Source organism: Podarcis vaucheri, assembly GCF_965113315.1.
Source record: "Podarcis vaucheri genome assembly, chromosome: 14".
Classification (NCBI taxonomy): domain Eukaryota; kingdom Metazoa; phylum Chordata; class Lepidosauria; order Squamata; family Lacertidae; genus Podarcis; species Podarcis vaucheri.
In genome coordinates, this window is record NC_138752.1 from 37850738 (window position 1) to 37869719 (window position 18982).

General features: G+C 40.1%; 1 protein-coding gene across 5 annotated transcripts in view; it reads left to right on the top strand.

Annotated features, from left to right (window-relative positions):
* The window catches only part of LOC309518699 (ankyrin repeat and fibronectin type-III domain-containing protein 1-like), a 373330-nt gene that overhangs the window by 9338 nt on the left and 345010 nt on the right, over positions 1-18982 (top strand). For 3 of the 5 annotated variants that reach the window (XM_082199046.1, XM_082199043.1, XM_082199047.1), the window contains exons 2-3: positions 3623-3770; positions 14068-14144. The gene's annotated coding sequence lies outside the window, so the exon portion shown is untranslated. The remainder of the gene's footprint in view (positions 1-3622; positions 3771-14067; positions 14145-18982) is intronic. The other 2 variants (XM_082199045.1, XM_082199048.1) reach the window with 1 other exon arrangement.

Consider the following 18982-nt stretch of genomic DNA (forward strand, 5'->3'; position numbering starts at 1 on the left):
AAGTTATTTTTATTACTTCCAGAACCTGTGAGACTAGAGTTGACATTAGGACAAAATTAATTTGTCTGTACAAAAGGGTGCAATTTGTGTCTCTGCTTTTAAAAAAAATAAATGTCTACTCTCTAGCTCCTTTTACTTAGAGATCTGGCATACTGTTCAAAATTTTTTAGTTTAAAAACTTGAATATAATGTCTTCTATTGATTTATATAACTTGAAACCAAAATTTCTAGAACAGCTTTGCAAATGCAGTAGATATTGCCCATTCTAGTTCTACAGTGATTTCCAAAAGGCAGATTATAAGAGGCTTTATCAGTGGGTTGCTAGACTGGCAGTAGTGAGAGTAGAAAACAATGCAGCACAGGGGGGTTAATGCACAACTGATATTTGTATCAGGGATAGTCAAAATATGGATTTTTAATAAGGACAGAAAGTGGTGGGAGTGGGGAAACTAGGAATCAAGTATGTTACTGAAAAATTGTGAAAACAAAATTGCAGGGTTTTTAGGGGGAGGAAATATTCTTAATGGGTTTGCAAGCATCATTAGAGATGTCTATTTTTAACTTACGGGCCCCCAACCAAATTGCCTCTAATTGGAAACTGAGATGTGAATAAAAATAGATGTGCACCTTAACATCTTGATGACTCTTGGCATGCAAGTGGAGCTTTTAAAAGATTATAGGCACAATGAGGTATGTATTGCTGTTAGTGAGATGCCCACCAAATAAACTTGGTTGTGTCTTCTTGGTTCTTTGAAATGTTATGTTGATAGAATCCATTATTTAAAATTGTATTGCAAGCAGCTGCATACCTAGACACTGTGGCAGGTAAGATTGTTTCTTTCATGCAATAAACCAGAATAGCTTTTAAAATGAGTTACTGTTTTATCTTGTTTAAGCTATTGTTGTCTCTCATATATTAATATAGCAGCAAATGAGATCACTATGCAATGACGGGCCAAATATAAAATGGGTCAGTAAATAGGTAGGTGGGCTAGTACATTTTTATGAATCTGGATTCAATACCTTTTGATGATTTTGTAAGCCTCACTTAAAGTACAATTTTAGGCTGCACCCATATGCATATCCGTCTGGTAGTAAATTCCACCTAAGTTGGTGGGACTTGAAACCCAATTCTATGCATAATTAATTATGCCTAAGGTCATTAATTTATTTTATTTAGAAATTAATCAGTTTATTTTATTTATATATCCAACTTGATTTACAAGGCAGCTTACAAATCAGTCCTTTGCATGTCTACACAGAAGTAAGTCCACTTGTGTTCAGTTGCATTTACTCCCTATGAAGCATGCTTAGGAATGGTGTCTAAGGCTCAGATCCTATGCATGCTTAGGAGTAAGCCCCATTTAATATGGTGGGATCTCTTTCTGAATTAACATGCTTAGGATTGCACTGGAAATGATGATACAGCTTTTAGCTCATATGGAAATAAAAATGAACTGAAACAGAATTGCAGGATGCAGTTAATAAAATGAGCAGTAGCAAAACCCATACTGTACTGTACTGTCAGAAAGTAGGCCAACAAAAATGGAATGAATTGTTATAGCAACAATGATAGTAAAAATCCACAATAAAAAGAAAAACAATAGTCGAAAAAATGAAACATGACATTTGATAAGCAGAAACTAAAGACAGAGAATAACAGCTCAATTCAACAGGAGTGAAATTGGCAAAAACTAGTCCCACAGATGTTGAGCAGGTTGTATAGGCTCTGAAAAAACCCCTGCTTTAACCTCCAGGGAGGTTCACATCCTTGATGGTACTGCTGAAAAAGTTGTGCCCTGTGTCAACCACCCACTGCATCCCAAATGGTGGTGCAACTTGAAGCAGCAACTCTTGAAAGATCAACATGGATGGACTTGTGAAATAGGAGGCAGTCAATGGCCTTAGGTGTGCCAACTTTGCATAGGGTCTCTGTGTTACTTGCAATTAGGTATGCATGCTATTGGACTGTCATGGTAGTATTTTAATGAACATAGTGCCTTGAGTCCTATACAACACTTGTCTGAGGTAAGCTTTAGTAGGACATATTTCTAGTAAAGATTGCTTTACATAGCTCCACAGTCAGAACATGACTGTAGTTTGCTGAAGTCATTTTGAGCCAAGAGGCCTTTAGAGCTTGGTGGCATTGGTTCTGTACTGAATCAACTTGCTTCTATCATGGATGGCACTTTGTGTACTTTCCCTTCTAATCCTTGAAGTTATATATGTAAGAGGACTAAATGGTGGCCTTTAAGTAACTAGCTACGCTACAGAAAGCATGAAATGTACTGAAAGCTCATCTTCATATAAGCTGCTGTCTTATGTACAAAGTTCACATCTTCAGAAATATGTCATTCAGCAGGACTAAATTCATTCTCCTCTTAGAGCTGTAATAATTGTTTTTATGAGCCAGCTGCAATGATAATTTCGGAGCTTGGGTGTTGTGCAGTAATTATCAGCATATGGTTTTCTTGGGACAGGGAATTTCAAGGTAGTGACTCTGTGGAGAGTTTGAAGGGAGGTGGTAAGGAATTAATTTCTCAAGTAGCAGGGTTTAATTTGAGCCATGGCCTACCTCTGGAAGAAGAAGTGATGATAAAGAATTTGCAGAGGGCATTTCTCCACAGTCAGCACACCGGGTGGCTTTCAAGCAGAGGGAGCCCTGGAACATACTTCAGAAATCAAGCAGTGTTTTAATAGCTGTGGTAGCCTGATAATGAAAATTGAGGAAGGGACATATTTCTGTGAGATCCAGAGACATGTCATTTGTACTAGGAACTATGCTTAATTTATGCTTTCTGACAAAATAAAATAAAGGTTGCATGGACACCCTGAGCTAAACAATCTCACACTTTTACAAGCACCTTCTAATAACTTCAAGTCTTTTTGCGTGCCCACAAAAAGCCTGCATTCTTCTCTTCTGCCTTCTTCCTTTGTTAGCTAAGCATCCCAACAACCTACCTGTGGTGCCAGGGAAGACAGTTGAAGTGGGTGATAGGATACTCCAGCTCCATTGTGGAACATCACTTCCTTCTAGGGAGGGCACTGGGACTTCAACTTTCAGAATCCCTAATGGGAAAATGACTGTTTTATTCCCACAAGGTACAAGGTCATTGGACTCTCTGGCATTTCTAGTAGAAATTTATGTGAATAATGCTTTTTCATTAGAGTTGATAAGACTGATGATCCTAGTCCTTCCTGTGGTGGAAATGGTTGTCCCAGCAGAGAGGATTAGACAAATTAATAGAATAATAGAGCTGGAAAGCATCACAAGGGTAATCTAGTCCAACTCCCTGCAATGCAGGAATCTGTTGCCCAATGTGATAGCCAAGAGTTGAGAATTCACTATTCAATTCTACACTTAGGGTTGAATTCACTGAGTGACCTTTGCCACTTCACATCTCACTCCAATTTTCAGTTTGCAAATAATACAGACCTACCATTTGGTCTTATTGTAAGGCTTAGCAGGACTACATGTGCGAAGCCCCTTGAACACTGCAAGTGTGATGTAAATACTAAGAATTATTACTACTCTCTCTTGAAGCTAAGTAAAAGGTCAGTGATTTAGGAGTGTTGTAATGAGAGTTGCTTTATAAAACATGTTCTTCTTCTTTATCTGTAGATTACATCTGGCTGCATCTCCAAGTGGCATCTAATGCTATCTTCATAGAATGATGTCCTTGCTGTTACAGAAGAATGATTTTGTTTGGTAGAGCCTCACAAGTGGTCCCAGAAAGAGCTGTCCAATATTTGATGTTTTCTCTCTAATGGTAAGTTTCTCCAAAAGTGGTTTACTACATTACTTTATTTATATAATTAAAAACAACCCCAGGAAGTCCTCCCCCATAAAAAAGCACATTCTTTAATGTATTAAATAGGTTGCTCTGTAGTGTGAGGTCCTGCTGGTTTGAGTTCAAGACTGAGGCTTGCAATTTGCCCACAGCTGGCTCCTACCTGCCTTGCTAAAATGTCTATCTGAGTCCATTGTAACATAGGAATTTCATGGACCGTTAAGGGTGAATGACTTTTCTGTTGTAAAAGAAGCTGTCCTGCTTTAAAATCTGTTCAGAGCTCAGGGTTTAGACTATCAAGGTGTTACTACAGATTTCTATTGAATAATCAGCACCAATACTTTTCTGCACTGTAACCCTCCCCTTAAAAAAAACCTAGTTGGCAATAGGATTTCCTGAGGGCTATCTTAAGTAGCAAGTGGAGGTGGCAGGTTGTGCTTTCCCTTTCCTATGCCTGGTCCCCCCCCCCCCGGAAAGACCTGTTGCCCCTTCCAGCCACTGTTGTTTCCTTCACCCCTCCAACATTAAATGTTTCTGGGGTGGAGAGAATGGAGGAGTTGCCTAGTAACAGTTCATGTACTGTAGTACTGCTTCTGCATCAACTGATTTTCAGGATGTTGTTAGTGTGAGAGAGATTGTAGCAGAATGGAAGGAGAGAGATGCAACTTAGAGAAGAGAAGGCAAGATTAGGAGGTGATGGTCAGCTCTTATGTTCTTGCCTCTCCTCTTCCTCCTCCTGGGTTGTCAGCTAGGGGCCAGACATGATGTAGAGGTTGTCAGTGGCTAATTTCTGTTTTGAACTGAATTACCTATCATGTTAAAGGCACTGCTGTTATAGATCACAGGTAGCATCTTTTAATGCTATAATACAGGTAGCAAAGTTACCATTTTGAATTGTGATATCAATACAGGAAGAGATGTTCCCTTTTTAAAACAAAAACCGTAATTGAAAGGGCATGTTACCCTTGCAGACACTTACTGGATGAGGACTGCTTTCCATAATGCAATTTGCACTTGAAATAACATTTCTACAAGTCACCCCTCTGGATAGGATTTATGCCCATGCCTAATTCAAATCAGATATGAGTGCCTAAAATCTGGAGGCATCCCATAGAAATACATCCTTACTGCCTTGCAATAACTCATGGGAATGATTTGCTGATGGACTCCTATGAGTAAAAATAATACTATGGTGAGTCTGCCTTTTCTTTATATATGGAGAACCAGCTTTTATTTAACTCTGCTAATTCACCAATGCTTGTGGAGCATTTCTTACTTTTCCCCCACTCCCACTGTGCACATACATTCAAAACCTTCTAACCACTGCCACAAATTGATATTATTCTGTTTACAAAAGCCTTCATCTATACTTCAGTTGGTTACATTTAAGACTTATGTTTGCTGTAATAAGGCCACTGTATTCTTCAGGGGTGGCCCGGCATGTTTTGATGCTCTAGGCAAAATGCCCTTTCACTGCTGCCCTCCTGACACCCTGACACCTGCAGATCCAGGCCTCCTCTTTGGCCCTGCTTTCATGGCTGCACCACTACCACTCTGCAGTGTTAGCGGTGAGAGCAGGAGTGCTGTGGTGGCAGCAGTTATGGTATGGGTGTGTAGGGCTGGCAGCGGTGCAATGGGGTGGGTGGGTTAGGAACTGGATCTGCTGCTTTAGGCTAATTGCTTGACCTCGCCTCATGGAAGTGCCGGCCTTTGTATCTTTAAATGACAGTTAACAGATGTTTACATAAGTCTGGTTCACAAAGTGTAGTTCTTAACACTATTTAACTTGTATGCCATTTACCCTTAGTCCATCTTTCACAGTCATTCTTACCACCAGGTGGACTTCAGCTAGTTTCTTTGGAGCCAGATTGCAGGCATTTCTCACTGTGCTCAGCTTCAGAAGCTCCTTGCTGAATTCTGCTTGCTGCTCAACACCCTTATATAGACTCAGCAGTCTGAGAGTCCTCAACACCACCAAGACTGTCAGCGCAGGCAGGGAGAGCTCAGGGCTGCAAGGCAGGTGGTAGAATCCCTAATCTGTCCCAACTACCCAATGCCAGGAACACACACTCTAACCCCCCCTCTGCCCCCAACTGGACAAAGAGCTTGGAGAGAGAAAGGGAATTTATATAGACTACAGCAACTCCCCCTCCCTGATCCTCAAGTCTGCCCTTTTGCTGCACTGAGTACTCAAGTGGGCACAGCTGGATGAGATCCACTCCGTTCTGTTCAACCATCCAGGTGTCAATGATACAGACCAGAACGGCCTCCTCATCTATATTCAGATCATGCCTGAGAGAGGTCTTACTCAGAGCTGACCTGGCATTCAGAAACAGTAGACCTGGGGGCTGGCTGATAGGACAACTGCAATTCCCCAGGTTGGAGTAGGGGCTGGCACATGATGCAGTCACTGACTGCATGTGCCGTATGCCCCTTACCTGGCCTCTCCCACCCACCCATCATAGCATACTTCCCTCTGCCCTAAACCACTGTGATTGCTCACTACTACTCGCTTCTCAGGCACATCCTATGCGCCTTTATTTAAAAAGGAAAAAACCTCCAAATTTTAACACCCACATGTTAAAGCCATTTAAGAACAATTTAAAACATTTTAAACAGATGAGGTATTCAAAACAGTAGCAGAGCCCCCACCCGAAAGCCCTAGGCAATACCCCAACCCAAGAGATTGTTCCAGCTTGTTCTGCAGCAGCCTTTTTGTAGCTGGAGTGAGTTCTCTAGCACTCACAGCAAGATGTAGCGTAGCAAAAACTTGGTTGGGGGGGGTGTCACACCAGCTATCTAGCCTCATTGTCACAGGATGGCTGATATGATTATTATTTGGGGGTATTGGGGTATTCTTTTATGTTTTTGCTCTGGATGCTCATGACTGACAGCTGAAGGCTGTGGTCCAGTGAAGGAAGGCCCACAAAGACAGGGAAAAGGCATAGTACCAGGGTTTGCAAGTGTGCCTTAAGGCAGTAATGTGAATGCAGACCCACACAATAAATGTCTTTCCTTCACTATCCCTCAGCTTACATGTGCTTTTACGGTCTGATGTTGTTTCTGTACACCCTCAAATTAATGGCTCATGGTTTGCCATGTCAACTGCTGTATAGGTGAAGGAGATGAATGTAGTTGGAGTGCAATTACGAGCCTGTGGCCATCTGGTTTAAGTTCCTGGAGCATAATCTGCCCGAAACAAACTGTACACAGTGTTAAAACATTCTGACAGAAGTCTAACCTTTAGCACCTGCACTATGTATTCTAAGTATGGGTGCTAAAGTTTCTAGCTAGCACCCTTGGCTTTTTTCCTGTAATAATGCTGTGGAGGATTGTTTTTATCTTCATCAGTGAAACAACACTTTTCTTCTTGCTATTGAACTCTATCTATCTATCTATAGTGGATAATAGTTTAACATTTATGTGAAAGACTTAGTTGTCCAATTCTAGTGTACATTCTTTTGTATGGTGAGGTACAGGATGCTGACTGAAGTTTAGATCTTAAAATATTGGATCTCCTGTTTACTGTTAATTCAGAATGCCAAGCTAAATAGTACAGTGTATGAATTTTCCTACATCTGCTGGTTATGTGAAATAAAATTTTGGAAAATGGCTATAAAGATAATAAATATGTAAAATCCATACCTAAACCAAATCGGTCAGCTGGATTTTGTTGGATATTAAACCTCAAAGTATTAATGTACAAATTATTGACTGCAGCTAGAATTATATTTGCAAGATTTTGGAAACTGAATAGCAGAGCTCCCATATACTAGGTAAATAGGAGATGTTATAACTAAAGTTACAGTTTCTTAAAACAAAACAAAACAAAATAAAACAAACAATTTGGTGAAACGTGAGAGAATCGTGGTAGAATATCTGCTGTGATATTAATGCAGCTTGTTTAAACATTTTAAACCTAACATTAAGAGATGCTGCAGTGTAATTAATTTATTTACTGTGTATGAACTGGGCCCACTTGATATGGATGACCTAATGATCCCATTTGTTAATGGTAAACTCGTCCTCTAAGTGTAGATCCTTTTGGAACTAAAATAGCATGGGGTGGGGAGTGCTGGCAGGTTTGAGGAAGCCCCCAAGGTTGCAGAATACAAAAAATTATTTGGAAACCTTCCTAAAATGTGAGTATGGGGGGGGGGGGTTGAGATAATTTGAAATTAGTTGTACCTTGGTTGCCGAATGCCTTGGAACTCGTACATTTTGGCTCCCGGATGATCAAAAACTGGAAGTGAGTATTCCGGTTTCCAAGCGATTTTCGGAAGCCAAACGTCCACCACGGCTTCCACTTGGCTGCAACCACAGTAAACACATACAAAGAGTTGTATACAAAATTATTCACAAGTTATCTTAATTTATATATAATAGCCCAGGTATACAGATAACGGTAAAGGTGAATGACCCCTGGACAGTTAAGTCCAGTCAAAATGACTGGGGTGTGGCGCTCATCTTGTGTCAGGCCAAGGAAGCCAGTGTTTGTCCACAGACACTTTTCCGGATAATTTTTTTTTACATATAAAAGAAAAAAGAGACACCCAGTCTTAAGGTCTGGGTACTTGTTGACTCCACAGAAACATGGAAAGATTTTGCTAAATTTGAGTTTAGACTAGTATCATAACAATATACAGATTGTCCTAAGAAACTCAGAGATGACCATAAGAAAGCGCTGAATATTGGGATCAGTGAGTATGGCCTTAGCAACATGCTCTATCTAGACTGCATTTAGGTAGCCCTTAACAGTTATCAAGCTAGGTTTGCTCAGTGTGGTCATAGTGCAGCAGTCTTGCAGCTGGCCCTAAATATGTCATTTGCTTTGGCTAGTTACATGTAAGACAGCAAAGCATGTGACTGGGATAGTTGCCTTTGAGGTTATAGAGAAGAAAAAACTCAATAGCTATGACCATATGAGCTGGTTTGAGACCTATGGTGCCAGGGAGCTTTGTCCATTACTTAAGATGATCTAATAATTGTAATCATGATTAGGGACTATTGAAGCATGGAAGTGCTACTGACACATGCAGAAGCCTGCTCAGCCCCCACCTTGGTCCTTTTCATGAGAGGCTGTGAAATAACAAGATGTTCCTTAAATTCCTATGAATGTTGAGGTTGTTTTACTTGCTGGTTTTCTGCCCTTTTTTTGCCTTTAGGGTGACTCTAGTTGGCTGCCAAGAATTTTGCACCCTTTTCAAAAGGAAAGCTGAGCTTGAGCATTAGAACTGGCAACCCAATTATTCATGACAAGGAAGCTCATTCTTACATACAAGCTTCGTTTAATGAAAGGTGTCCCCTCTTCCCTTTTCACGGATTTGCTTCACATCAAATGCTTCTCCTCCCTCCCCCATTTCTCTCAGTTCCCTTTATCTGACTGACAGCAGAATTCTAAACATTAGCCTAATATGCTTTCCTGTTTTTATTTTTACATCCTCTGTTTCCAGTGATATGTCGCCTCATCGTTCCCAGAATATATTCCCTTTTGCAGATGCTTCCTGCTCAAGTGTTTGGGGGAAGAGGGGATGTGAGACTGGTGAAATCTGCATAAAGAACTACTGTTCATAGCTATATGATACAATGTTAAGAGCGATGCTGTATAATATGCCTTCCTTATTCCAGTAAAATTAAAATTAATTCTAATTAAGTGCAAGTTAACCTCTGCACCCATTGCTAATGAATGGAATATGCGATTAACTTACCTTGCGGTGATAGAGGTTTTGTAAAATCACTTTGAAGTAAAATGTCACTGTGTATGTATCTTGAATTTTTAATCTGTTTAACTGTTCAGTTGTCAGTGAATTATTTGGAAGCAGCAGTTCTCAGGAATGCTGCCTTGTTTGCAAACAAAGGGTTGTATCCAATGTTAGCCTTACTCCCACTAATTTGGGCTCATTAATTTCAGTGGGTCTACTCTAAGTTATCTCTTGAGAGAAACAATCTGACACCATTCTGTGCTCAAACTATGGCTCTTGGACAAGCTTGTAATGGGATAAGTCACAGAATCAGAATCTGACTAAAGATGGAAGACTACCAAAAACTTTCTTTGAACTAACTGACAATATGGACCTAATTGATTTATGGAGGACGAGAAACCCCCTAGGTAAAGAAGGAACTTTCTTTTCTGAGGCCCACCTGTCATGGACAAGAATCGACCAAATCTGGGCAACTAGAGGGCTGGCACCTAAGACTACAAAAATAGAAATCTGCCCAAAGACTTGCTCCGACCATAACGCTTTGAAAATGGAAATGAGATTTACTACTGCCGACTCCTTCAGATGGAAAATGAATGACAACCTGTTAAGAGATCAAGAGATTGTAAAGAAGGCCCAGAAAACTTTAAAGGATTATTTTGAAATTAACTTGAATACCTCGGTGGAAAAAAGAATAATCTGGGACGCAAGCAAAGCTGTTATGAGAGGGTTTCTGATACAACAGAATACAATCAAGAAAAAACTTTGGAATAGTAAAAAAGATAAGATATTGGAGAAGATAAGAGATGGAGAGAAAAAATTAAGAGTGAATCCAAAATCAAAAGAGACTTTAAGAGAAATCAAATTTCACCAGTCACAATATGCGAAATTGATTAACCAAGAAGTGGAATGGAAAATCAAACAAATGAAACAAAGATCTTTTGAATCTGCGAACAAATGTGGGAAACTGCTTGCTTGGCAGTTGAAAAAGAGACAAAAATTAAATTATGTCACCAACTTAGAAGTTGAAGGGAAAAACATTCAGAAACCGGGAGAAATTAGAAAGTGTTTCCAGAAATATTTTAAAAAACTGTACACACAAGAATCCGAGGAAGCAACTGAGATAGAACAATTCTTGAAAGACAACGGCCTACCAAAATTATCTCAAGAGAAGAGATCAATCTTGAATTGTAAAATAACACAACAGGAAATCGAGGATGCCATTCAGAATATGCAACTAGGCAAATCTCCAGGCCCTGATGGACTCACCTCCAAGTACTACAGGATGTTAAAAGACTACTTGATACAACCATTAATGGAGGTTTGCAACCAGATTATGGGGGGAGGGAGGGCACCAGATACGTGGAAAGAAGCATTCATCACACTGATACCTAAAGTGGAAACTGAAAAGACTCAACTTAAGAACTACCGCCCCATCTCACTCCTAAACGTGGATTACAAAATATTTGCGGATGTTTTGGCTAACAGATTTAAAAAAGTACTAAATGAAGTAATCCATAAGGACCAAGCAGGCTTTCTCCCAGGTAGACATTTGTTTGATAATACCAGGAATATTATCGACATTCTGGAACTTTTACAAACAAATATTAACACCAAAGCAGTGTTAATTTTTATTGATGCGGAGAAGGCCTTTGACAACATTTCTTGGAAATTTATGAAGAAAAACCTGGAAGGGATGGGAGTGGGAAGGGGGTTTGAGAATGGAATAGAGGCAATCTATTCAGAACAAAAAGCTAAGTTGATAGTGAACAATGTGGTGACAGAAGAACTTCATATTGAAAAAGGAACACGCCAGGGGTGCCCCCTATCCCCTCTGTTGTTTATTTCAGTCCTGGAGGTTTTGCTGAATATGATAAGGGAGGATCGGCAGGTACAAGGAATACGGGTCGGAGCGAAACAATATAAACTGAAAGCATTTGCAGATGACTTGGTTTTAACATTACAGGAGCCAGAACCTAGTACAAAAAGAGTTTTGGAATTGATTCAGAAATTTGGTCGGGTGGCGGGTTTTAAGCTGAACAAACAAAAAACTAAGGTGTTAGGGAAAAACTTGACGGTTACTGAAACAGAGGGGTTTCAGAAGGAAACAGAACTAAACATTGTTAAAAAAGTGAAATACCTGGGGGTCAATCTGTCTTCTAAGAATTTGAATCTATTTAAAGATAACTATGAAAAATGTTGGTCAGAAGTCAAAAAAGATCTAGAAATTTGGTCAAGATTGAAATTATCCTTGTTAGGCCGAATTGCAGCTATAAAAATGAACGTTTTGCCAAAAATGTTGTTTTTGTTTCAAGCCTTGCAGGTCGTGGACAGAGTGGAATGCTTTGGAAAGTGGCAGAGGGATATTTCTAGGTTTGTCTGGCAGGGCAAAAAGCCCCGAATAAAGTTCAAAATACTAACTGATGCAAAGGAGAGAGGGGGGTTTGCCCTGCCGGACTTAAGGTTATATTATGAAGCTGCGGCCTTCTGCTGGATGAAAGATTGGATCTTATTGGAAAACACTGATGTCCTAGATCTGGAAGGCTTTAACAATTCGTTAGGTTGGCATGCGTATTTGTGGTATGACAAGGGGAAAACACATGGAATGTTCAAAAACCATATTGTCAGAAAAGCAATATATATGGTCTGGAAAAAATACAAAGACTTATTGGAAAGTAAAACTCCGAGGTGGATTTCACCAATATAGGCCAAAGCTCGGAAAACATCCAATATGGAGGCACATTGGCCGAAATATTGGGAAATAATAGAAAACGTTGGAGGTAATTGGAGGTTGCAGAGCTTTGAAAAATTAAAGGATAAGGTGCAAAATTGGCTACACTATGCCCAAATTAATGAGGTTTTTAAGCTAGATAAAAAAATAGGATTCCAGGTGGAAAAATCGAAACTTGAGACAGAGTTGTTAGAACCAAAGACCAAGGTATTATCGAGAATGTATAACTTGCTGCTTAAATGGAATACTCAAGATGAGACAGTTAAATCAGCCATGATAAAATGGGCTCAAGACATTGGTTACAACATTATGTCTGAGGACTGGGAAAGGTTATGGACCACCGGTATGAAATTTACGGCATGTAATGCCTTGAAAGAAAATATTATGAAAATGGTATACAGGTGGTACATGACCCCAGTCAAGCTCGCTAAGATATACCATTTGTCTGACAATAAATGTTGGAAATGCAAGGAGGCTGAAGGGACATTCTTTCACCTCTGGTGGACTTGTCCAAGATTGAAGGCCTTTTGGGAAATGATCTATAACGAGTTAAAAAAGGTGTTCAAGTACACCTTCCCCAAGAAACCAGAGGCCTTCCTTCTGGGCATTGTCGGCCAGAAGGTGTTAAAAAAGGATAGAACTTTTTTTATGTATGCTACAACAGCAGCAAGAATTTTTATCGCCAAGCATTGGAAGACCCAAGATTTGCCCACACTGGAGGATTGGCAGACGCAATTGATGAACTACATGGAACTGGCCGAGATGACTGCAAGGATCCGAGACTTGGGAGAAGAGGCAATGGAGGAGGACTGGAAAAAATTTAAAGACTATTTGCAAAAGTATTATAAGTTGTATGAAACATAAGACGTCGTATGATTTGGAACGTTAGCCCCAGCAACGAAATTTAATTATTTATGAAATTGATAACATTTGTGAAAGAATCAAAGTTTAAATGGGTAAAAATGACATCATGTTATATCTTTAGAGTAAATGGAGAATAAGAGATTTAAACTTAAATTGCAACTGAAAATATAAAGAAACACACGAAATAAGGGTATAATTTGCTGATGACTTTATTATCAGGAATGCATTATGCGGGAGATGTGGGGAGGTCCAATGGAAATTTGAAATAAGCTGTTGAAATAGATGTGATTTTCTGTTCTTTTTTCTTTTTTTTCTTCTATTCTGTTTTTCCTTTTGTTCTTTCTGTAATTTGGAAAAAATGCAATAAAAATTATTATAAAAAAAAAAAGACAAGCTTGTAATGAGCCGGTGATGTGACTGCATTTGTAGTTACTGAAGGCTGTTTTCACTACACAACAAGTTTTATACCTGCACCATAGAGTTGAAGGCAATAGTAAATTTCATAGTCCTGTGTGAAGGTACTGAAGCTGCCTGAAAGATCAGCACGTGCTTTGTCAAAAGGTAAAGCAAAGTACAGTTCTCTTGAAGGCAAGTGCTTTTGTGTGGAAATGCAAATCTTTGAATTTAGTAACAATGCAGTTCTGTGTTTTATTAGCAATAGAACCAGTTGTTTTTTTTCTGGGATGTCAGCCATCATTTCTCTCACAGGAGCTGTAAAGCAGAATCCTCTTCTTTCAGTCCCCACTTTGTATTGACCACCCATGTCCAACACTTAATAGTTGATGTCTTCATATTTCAGAATAATGAGGAAGTAAGGAATATTTTTTGAAGAAATGGAAGAAAGTGTGAGGATGACTGGGGTTAGATATCTGCCAGAAGAAGACACTGCCTAATCATCAGGGTCAATGAAAACAGATGTTTGCTATCCTTTCCCAAATGTAAACAAAAAAGAACGTTAACAGGAAAGCATTTTCCTCCACAGATCTGCGAGGTAGCCTGCTTCTCACTACAGTGGCTGACAAATAGACCCTGATAAAAGAATGGAGATAATCAAGACAGGTATTTTAATGCTTTGATACAGGTTATGTTTTCATTAACATCCCATTATTTTCTATATGCACAGCAGAATGGTCAGAAAGTACTTTCCCAGATATGCAGTGTGAGAAAATAGAAGTGGATTTTTCAAAAATACTTATCCTGGTTTGATTGGCATGGGACTGCCCCAACATGTCACTGGCTCAACACATGTGGCAGGCTACACTCTGGACATTGTATTTTCAACTGGACAGGAAGAGAGTGATCTGAAAGTAGGGGATATTCCTGTTGAGATTTAGGATTTCAGCACCTTTTCCCCCTTTGCAGAGCCAAGGGACCTTCTAGGCTGATAGATCCAATGGGTTTCCAGATGAGACTGAGAAATTTCCCAGCTATTATGACAGGCACTTCAGTCGAAGCTCTTGCTGCAACATCTGAATGGCTTAGGCCATGGACAAGAGCACCCTCTCCCGTTTCATGGAGCCCACTTGGCTCCATGGTATTCTCCAGAGCTTAGTGTGAGAAAACAAGCTGGGAGACAGCTCAAACACCAGCATAGGAAAACTCAGGTTGAATGAAATGGAACATTGGTGAGCGCTCATCATTGAGCCTACCTAGTGGCAGTGAACTCCATTGTATCTTTATTGTGCCATCCAGCAGAGCTTTTCTGGGTGGTCCAGGGCCTCTTGCAATTTGGCCCAAAGGAGGTGGCAGAATTGACGGTAGCTCTCTGTAACTTGTTTGCAAAGCATTTTGAGAATAAAATAACTTGTGCTCACAAGGATCTTGACTCTGCTTTTACAGCAGACAAATCTGTAGATGAAGCAGATGAAGGGGTGTCAAAAGCACTGTCTGGTCCAGTTGTGCTGAATGAGTTTCAGTTGGTAAGGCATGAGGATATGGCAAGGTGCTTGGATCAGTCAGGGTGACCACTTGCACTCTGGACCCTAGACCCTCTTGTTGATAAAAACTAGCAGGCAGGGGACAGCTGCCTGGGCCAGGGATAGGCAGGGGTGTAGCTAACTGCTCCGGCACCCAGAGTGCTCCGGCACCCATGAGGGTGGGGCGAGCCGCCCCCGGGGGCCCGCAGTAATGCCGCAAGAGTAGGTGGTCCCTGCCTGTTCAAAGGAGGCAGTGGTAAAACCACTCCTCAAGAAACCTTTCATGGATTCGGAAAATCTAAGTAATTGCCAGTCAGTTGCCAATTTCCCCTTCATGGGCAAAGTCCTTGAGCCAGTAGTCGCAGAGGAGATCCAAGTGATTTTTATTTTGATCACTTCCCTGTAATCTTCAGATGAAGGGCGGTATACAAATAGTAGTAGTAGTAGTAGTAATAATGATGATGATGATGATGTTCTCTGTTTGTAGGAGAGACTGTATGTAGTGCCTTTGTAACTACTTCTGTAGTTTATTACTAGAAGACAGGGACTGTCTTTGTTATCCTTTTCCAATTTCACCCATATTTATCTTGTATACTTCTCACCAGTTACATTCTTCAATTTGTCTCACTCTCCCTACATCTTCATAGCACATCTTCTATGCACTTGTAAAGTGCTTTAAAACTAAGCTCAACTTCCTTTCATACAGAGATCTTTGAATTACCAGTCTACATTTCTCCAAGGTGCTTAACACTCCTATGGCTGCTGGTTATTTTTGCTTGACTAAATAGCAAGAAGGAACAGTATTTTTTACATAGTTATGTGCCATTAAATGCAATTCTGTATGTATTTGGGGGCAGATCTTAAATCTCTTCAGAGATATCTTCTAGGGATGTGTCCTCTGATTTGGGAGCCTTGTTGGAAGCCGCCCAGAGTGGCTGAGGGGACCCAGCCAGATGGGTGGGGTATAAATAATAAATTATTATTATTATTAAGGAAACTGCTGTAGCCAAAAGTACATTGTTGCCAGTATATGAATGCCAACCATGAGGGTTGGCATGACAATTGAGATTTTCATCATTTCCAGGACACATCCTCTGATTGCAGGAGTTGCACTTAGGCTGTAAACCTGTGACTAGGTTGTATGCTTTTAGACCGGGGATTTATGTGGTTGAATGCTTCCCCATACCAAACTGCCTCAATCTTGAAAACTGACATGCCAGGTGGAAGTCTGCTATTCTCCCTGACATGCTTGGGCTTTCTATGTGCAAAAAATTTGTATGTGTGTAAGAACATCCATTTTGTGAGCTCCACCAGCAGTCAGAAGTGGTACAACCCAATTCCAAGTGCATTTAAATATTTATAAGCTGCCTTTTAAGTCCACTGAAGTCAGTGAACAAAATATAAACATAAAAACACAATAATGTAGTATTTTAATAAAATATTATGTTAAATAGCTATAATGTTGGCTACCCCTGCTTTAGGCCTTTAAAAGTCAAAACCAGTACTTTCAATTGGGCCCTAAAATGCATCAAAATAATATACGTTTTGTAGATGAAATTATTCTCCTTTAGAGCTGCATAATTCTTCAGTTTGTGTAGAAATTTTGTATTGAAAGATACATTGTTTACATTAACTTGTATGCTGAAATAGAGGAATTTATATGCAGAGTTAGTGGTGTCGTGGTGTTTTATGTGAAACTCAAAATTATGTTGTATTAATACACTCCAGCTGAGGTTTTTAATAGGGAAGTGTTTGTCTTCGCGTGCTGCAGTGCTAGCTTTCATAACGGAGAAGAATGTGAACGTGTGCCGCTCCTAGCTCTATTCTGTGCTGTCATGGACTTTTTGCTTGCAGTCTCTTTATTCAAGTGCTAAGCCTTTGTTTATGAGCTTTTGAAAGGATTATAGCTAGAAGTGGCATAATGTTCTTGGCCTATAGAAGAACATGCTTGGAAACTTTGCATAATTAATCTAAAAGGGAGAGGGCATCCTGCCAGTGATGAGGTGGGAAGTGAATGTTGTCCTTTCTTTCCCTAGGAAGAGTAGGCAAGCAGAGAGTTTTTCTGTTAATTCTTCAGAAGGAAAGCAGTTCAAGCTTCCTTCCTGGAGACATTTTTCACCTTTCAAAATCACTTTTGTATAGAAGAGTGCATTTGTTGGTATTTGTTAGATACTCCTTCATTAATGCTGAACTTGGTTAAATGCTGGTGTTACTAGTTTGAAGGTGGTTAGTGTCCTGGGGTGGAGAATCAAAAGATTTGTCTACAATTGCCACTCAGTTCTGTCTTCAGAAATGCTGTGGGAAAGAAAATGAAACTCTTTAAACCAGTATTGGTTGCATTGCCAGTATTTTGGGGAGACAGCCAAGTGTTGTGGTGCAAGCTGCCAGACCTGGCATGAAAGCTCATGATTGACTGTGTATCTCCAACTGAATGCAAAGAAAGCATGAGTGCAAAATGCTCGGGAATTTTTGTTACTTTGAATAAGCTTTCAATCTTATCCAAAGGCAAGCTTTTGAGCTAAAAACACATTTGATAGCATTTCTGCTCAGTTGGGCAGCATCTTTATTATGGCCAATCAACATGTCACAAAATAGTGAGCAAGTTTCTGAGATTTCCAGGACTCCAGGTTTGATGGTTAGTTCTAATAAAGGCATTGCCTTTCTGTGGATTTTGGAGTTTTTCCTATGACCAACACAGCTACCTTTATGTTAGCTAAATTGTTCATTTAAATTTTTAACACTTCTGTCCTCAAATATATTGAGAGCAGGAAATTCTTCTGTTGAGGTATTTGAGAACAAATGTAGTCTATGTTGCGATTTTTTTGGCACCTGGTGAAGACCCTGTTATTTCCCAGGTCCTTCAATCTTAACTGGTCAGTGTTTTCAGATCTTTTGTACAATTTCAACCTTAGAGTTTCAAAATTAGAACTAACAGAAATGAAACAAAGTGGAGTTGGAAAGAATCCCCAGGGTTATCTAGTCCAGCCCCCTGCAATGCAGAAAACTCAACACAGAATTCATCCAGAATAAAACCATACTGCACCTTGCTTAGCTTTGAAAATGTGCTAGCAGTTTTATTGCTGCACCACCAAGGTTCCTGTGTTCTCCTGTAGGTTTTTGAAATATCCATAGAATCATTTGGCTGCAGTGGGTTATGACCTTCTTGCATTCAAACTATTGTTGTAAATGAAAGCTGATTGCATTCTTTAGCTCATTGAGGGAAGGAGGGAGATACAGCTCTTCCAAAACAGGCAGTCAATTGCTGTACCAGAGACCATGTTTTCCTGCGAGTACAGTTCTTGACAGTGCTCTGTCCATTGTTTCATCTGCTTGCTGCAGTCTGATGATCTCTCCAGACAAGGTTTTCAGCAGTCCAGTTTTCCAGACTGTTCGTCCAAAGACTGTCTTCATGCCTTTGTACATTTTGTGAGTGCTGCCACTATCAGCAGTGAGTTGAATACTCTGACACAGCTTTAGCCAGTAGTCATTGACACATCATCTGGCAATCCACTAGGCATCACTCTTTGCCTTTCTCAGTGCAGCAGGCATCTTCTAGCAGGGAGCACACTTATTGTTATCCAGGTTGATGGCTATCCTTCACTCCTGTGAGAGCTAGTTCCATATGTAGTGGTAGTTCGGTTTAAGAACAGTCCTGTTTATGAACAAATCGGTTTATGAACTCCGCAAAACCGGAAGTAGTGTCCTGGTTTGCGAACTTTACCTTAGTCTAAGAATGGAATGAGAACGGTAGAAGGGCACTGGTGGTGGGAGGCCTCATTAGGGAATGCGCGCCTCGGTTTAAGAATGGTTTCGGTTCAAGAATGGACTTCCGGAATGGATTAAGTTCGTAAACCGAGGTACCGCTGTAACTATGTGCTGATTGAGGAAGTACTTTCTTTTCTCTGTCCTGAATCGTCCAACATTCTGCTTTGTTTGATTTCTATTAGTTCTGATGTTATGAGAAAGGGAGAAAAACTTTTC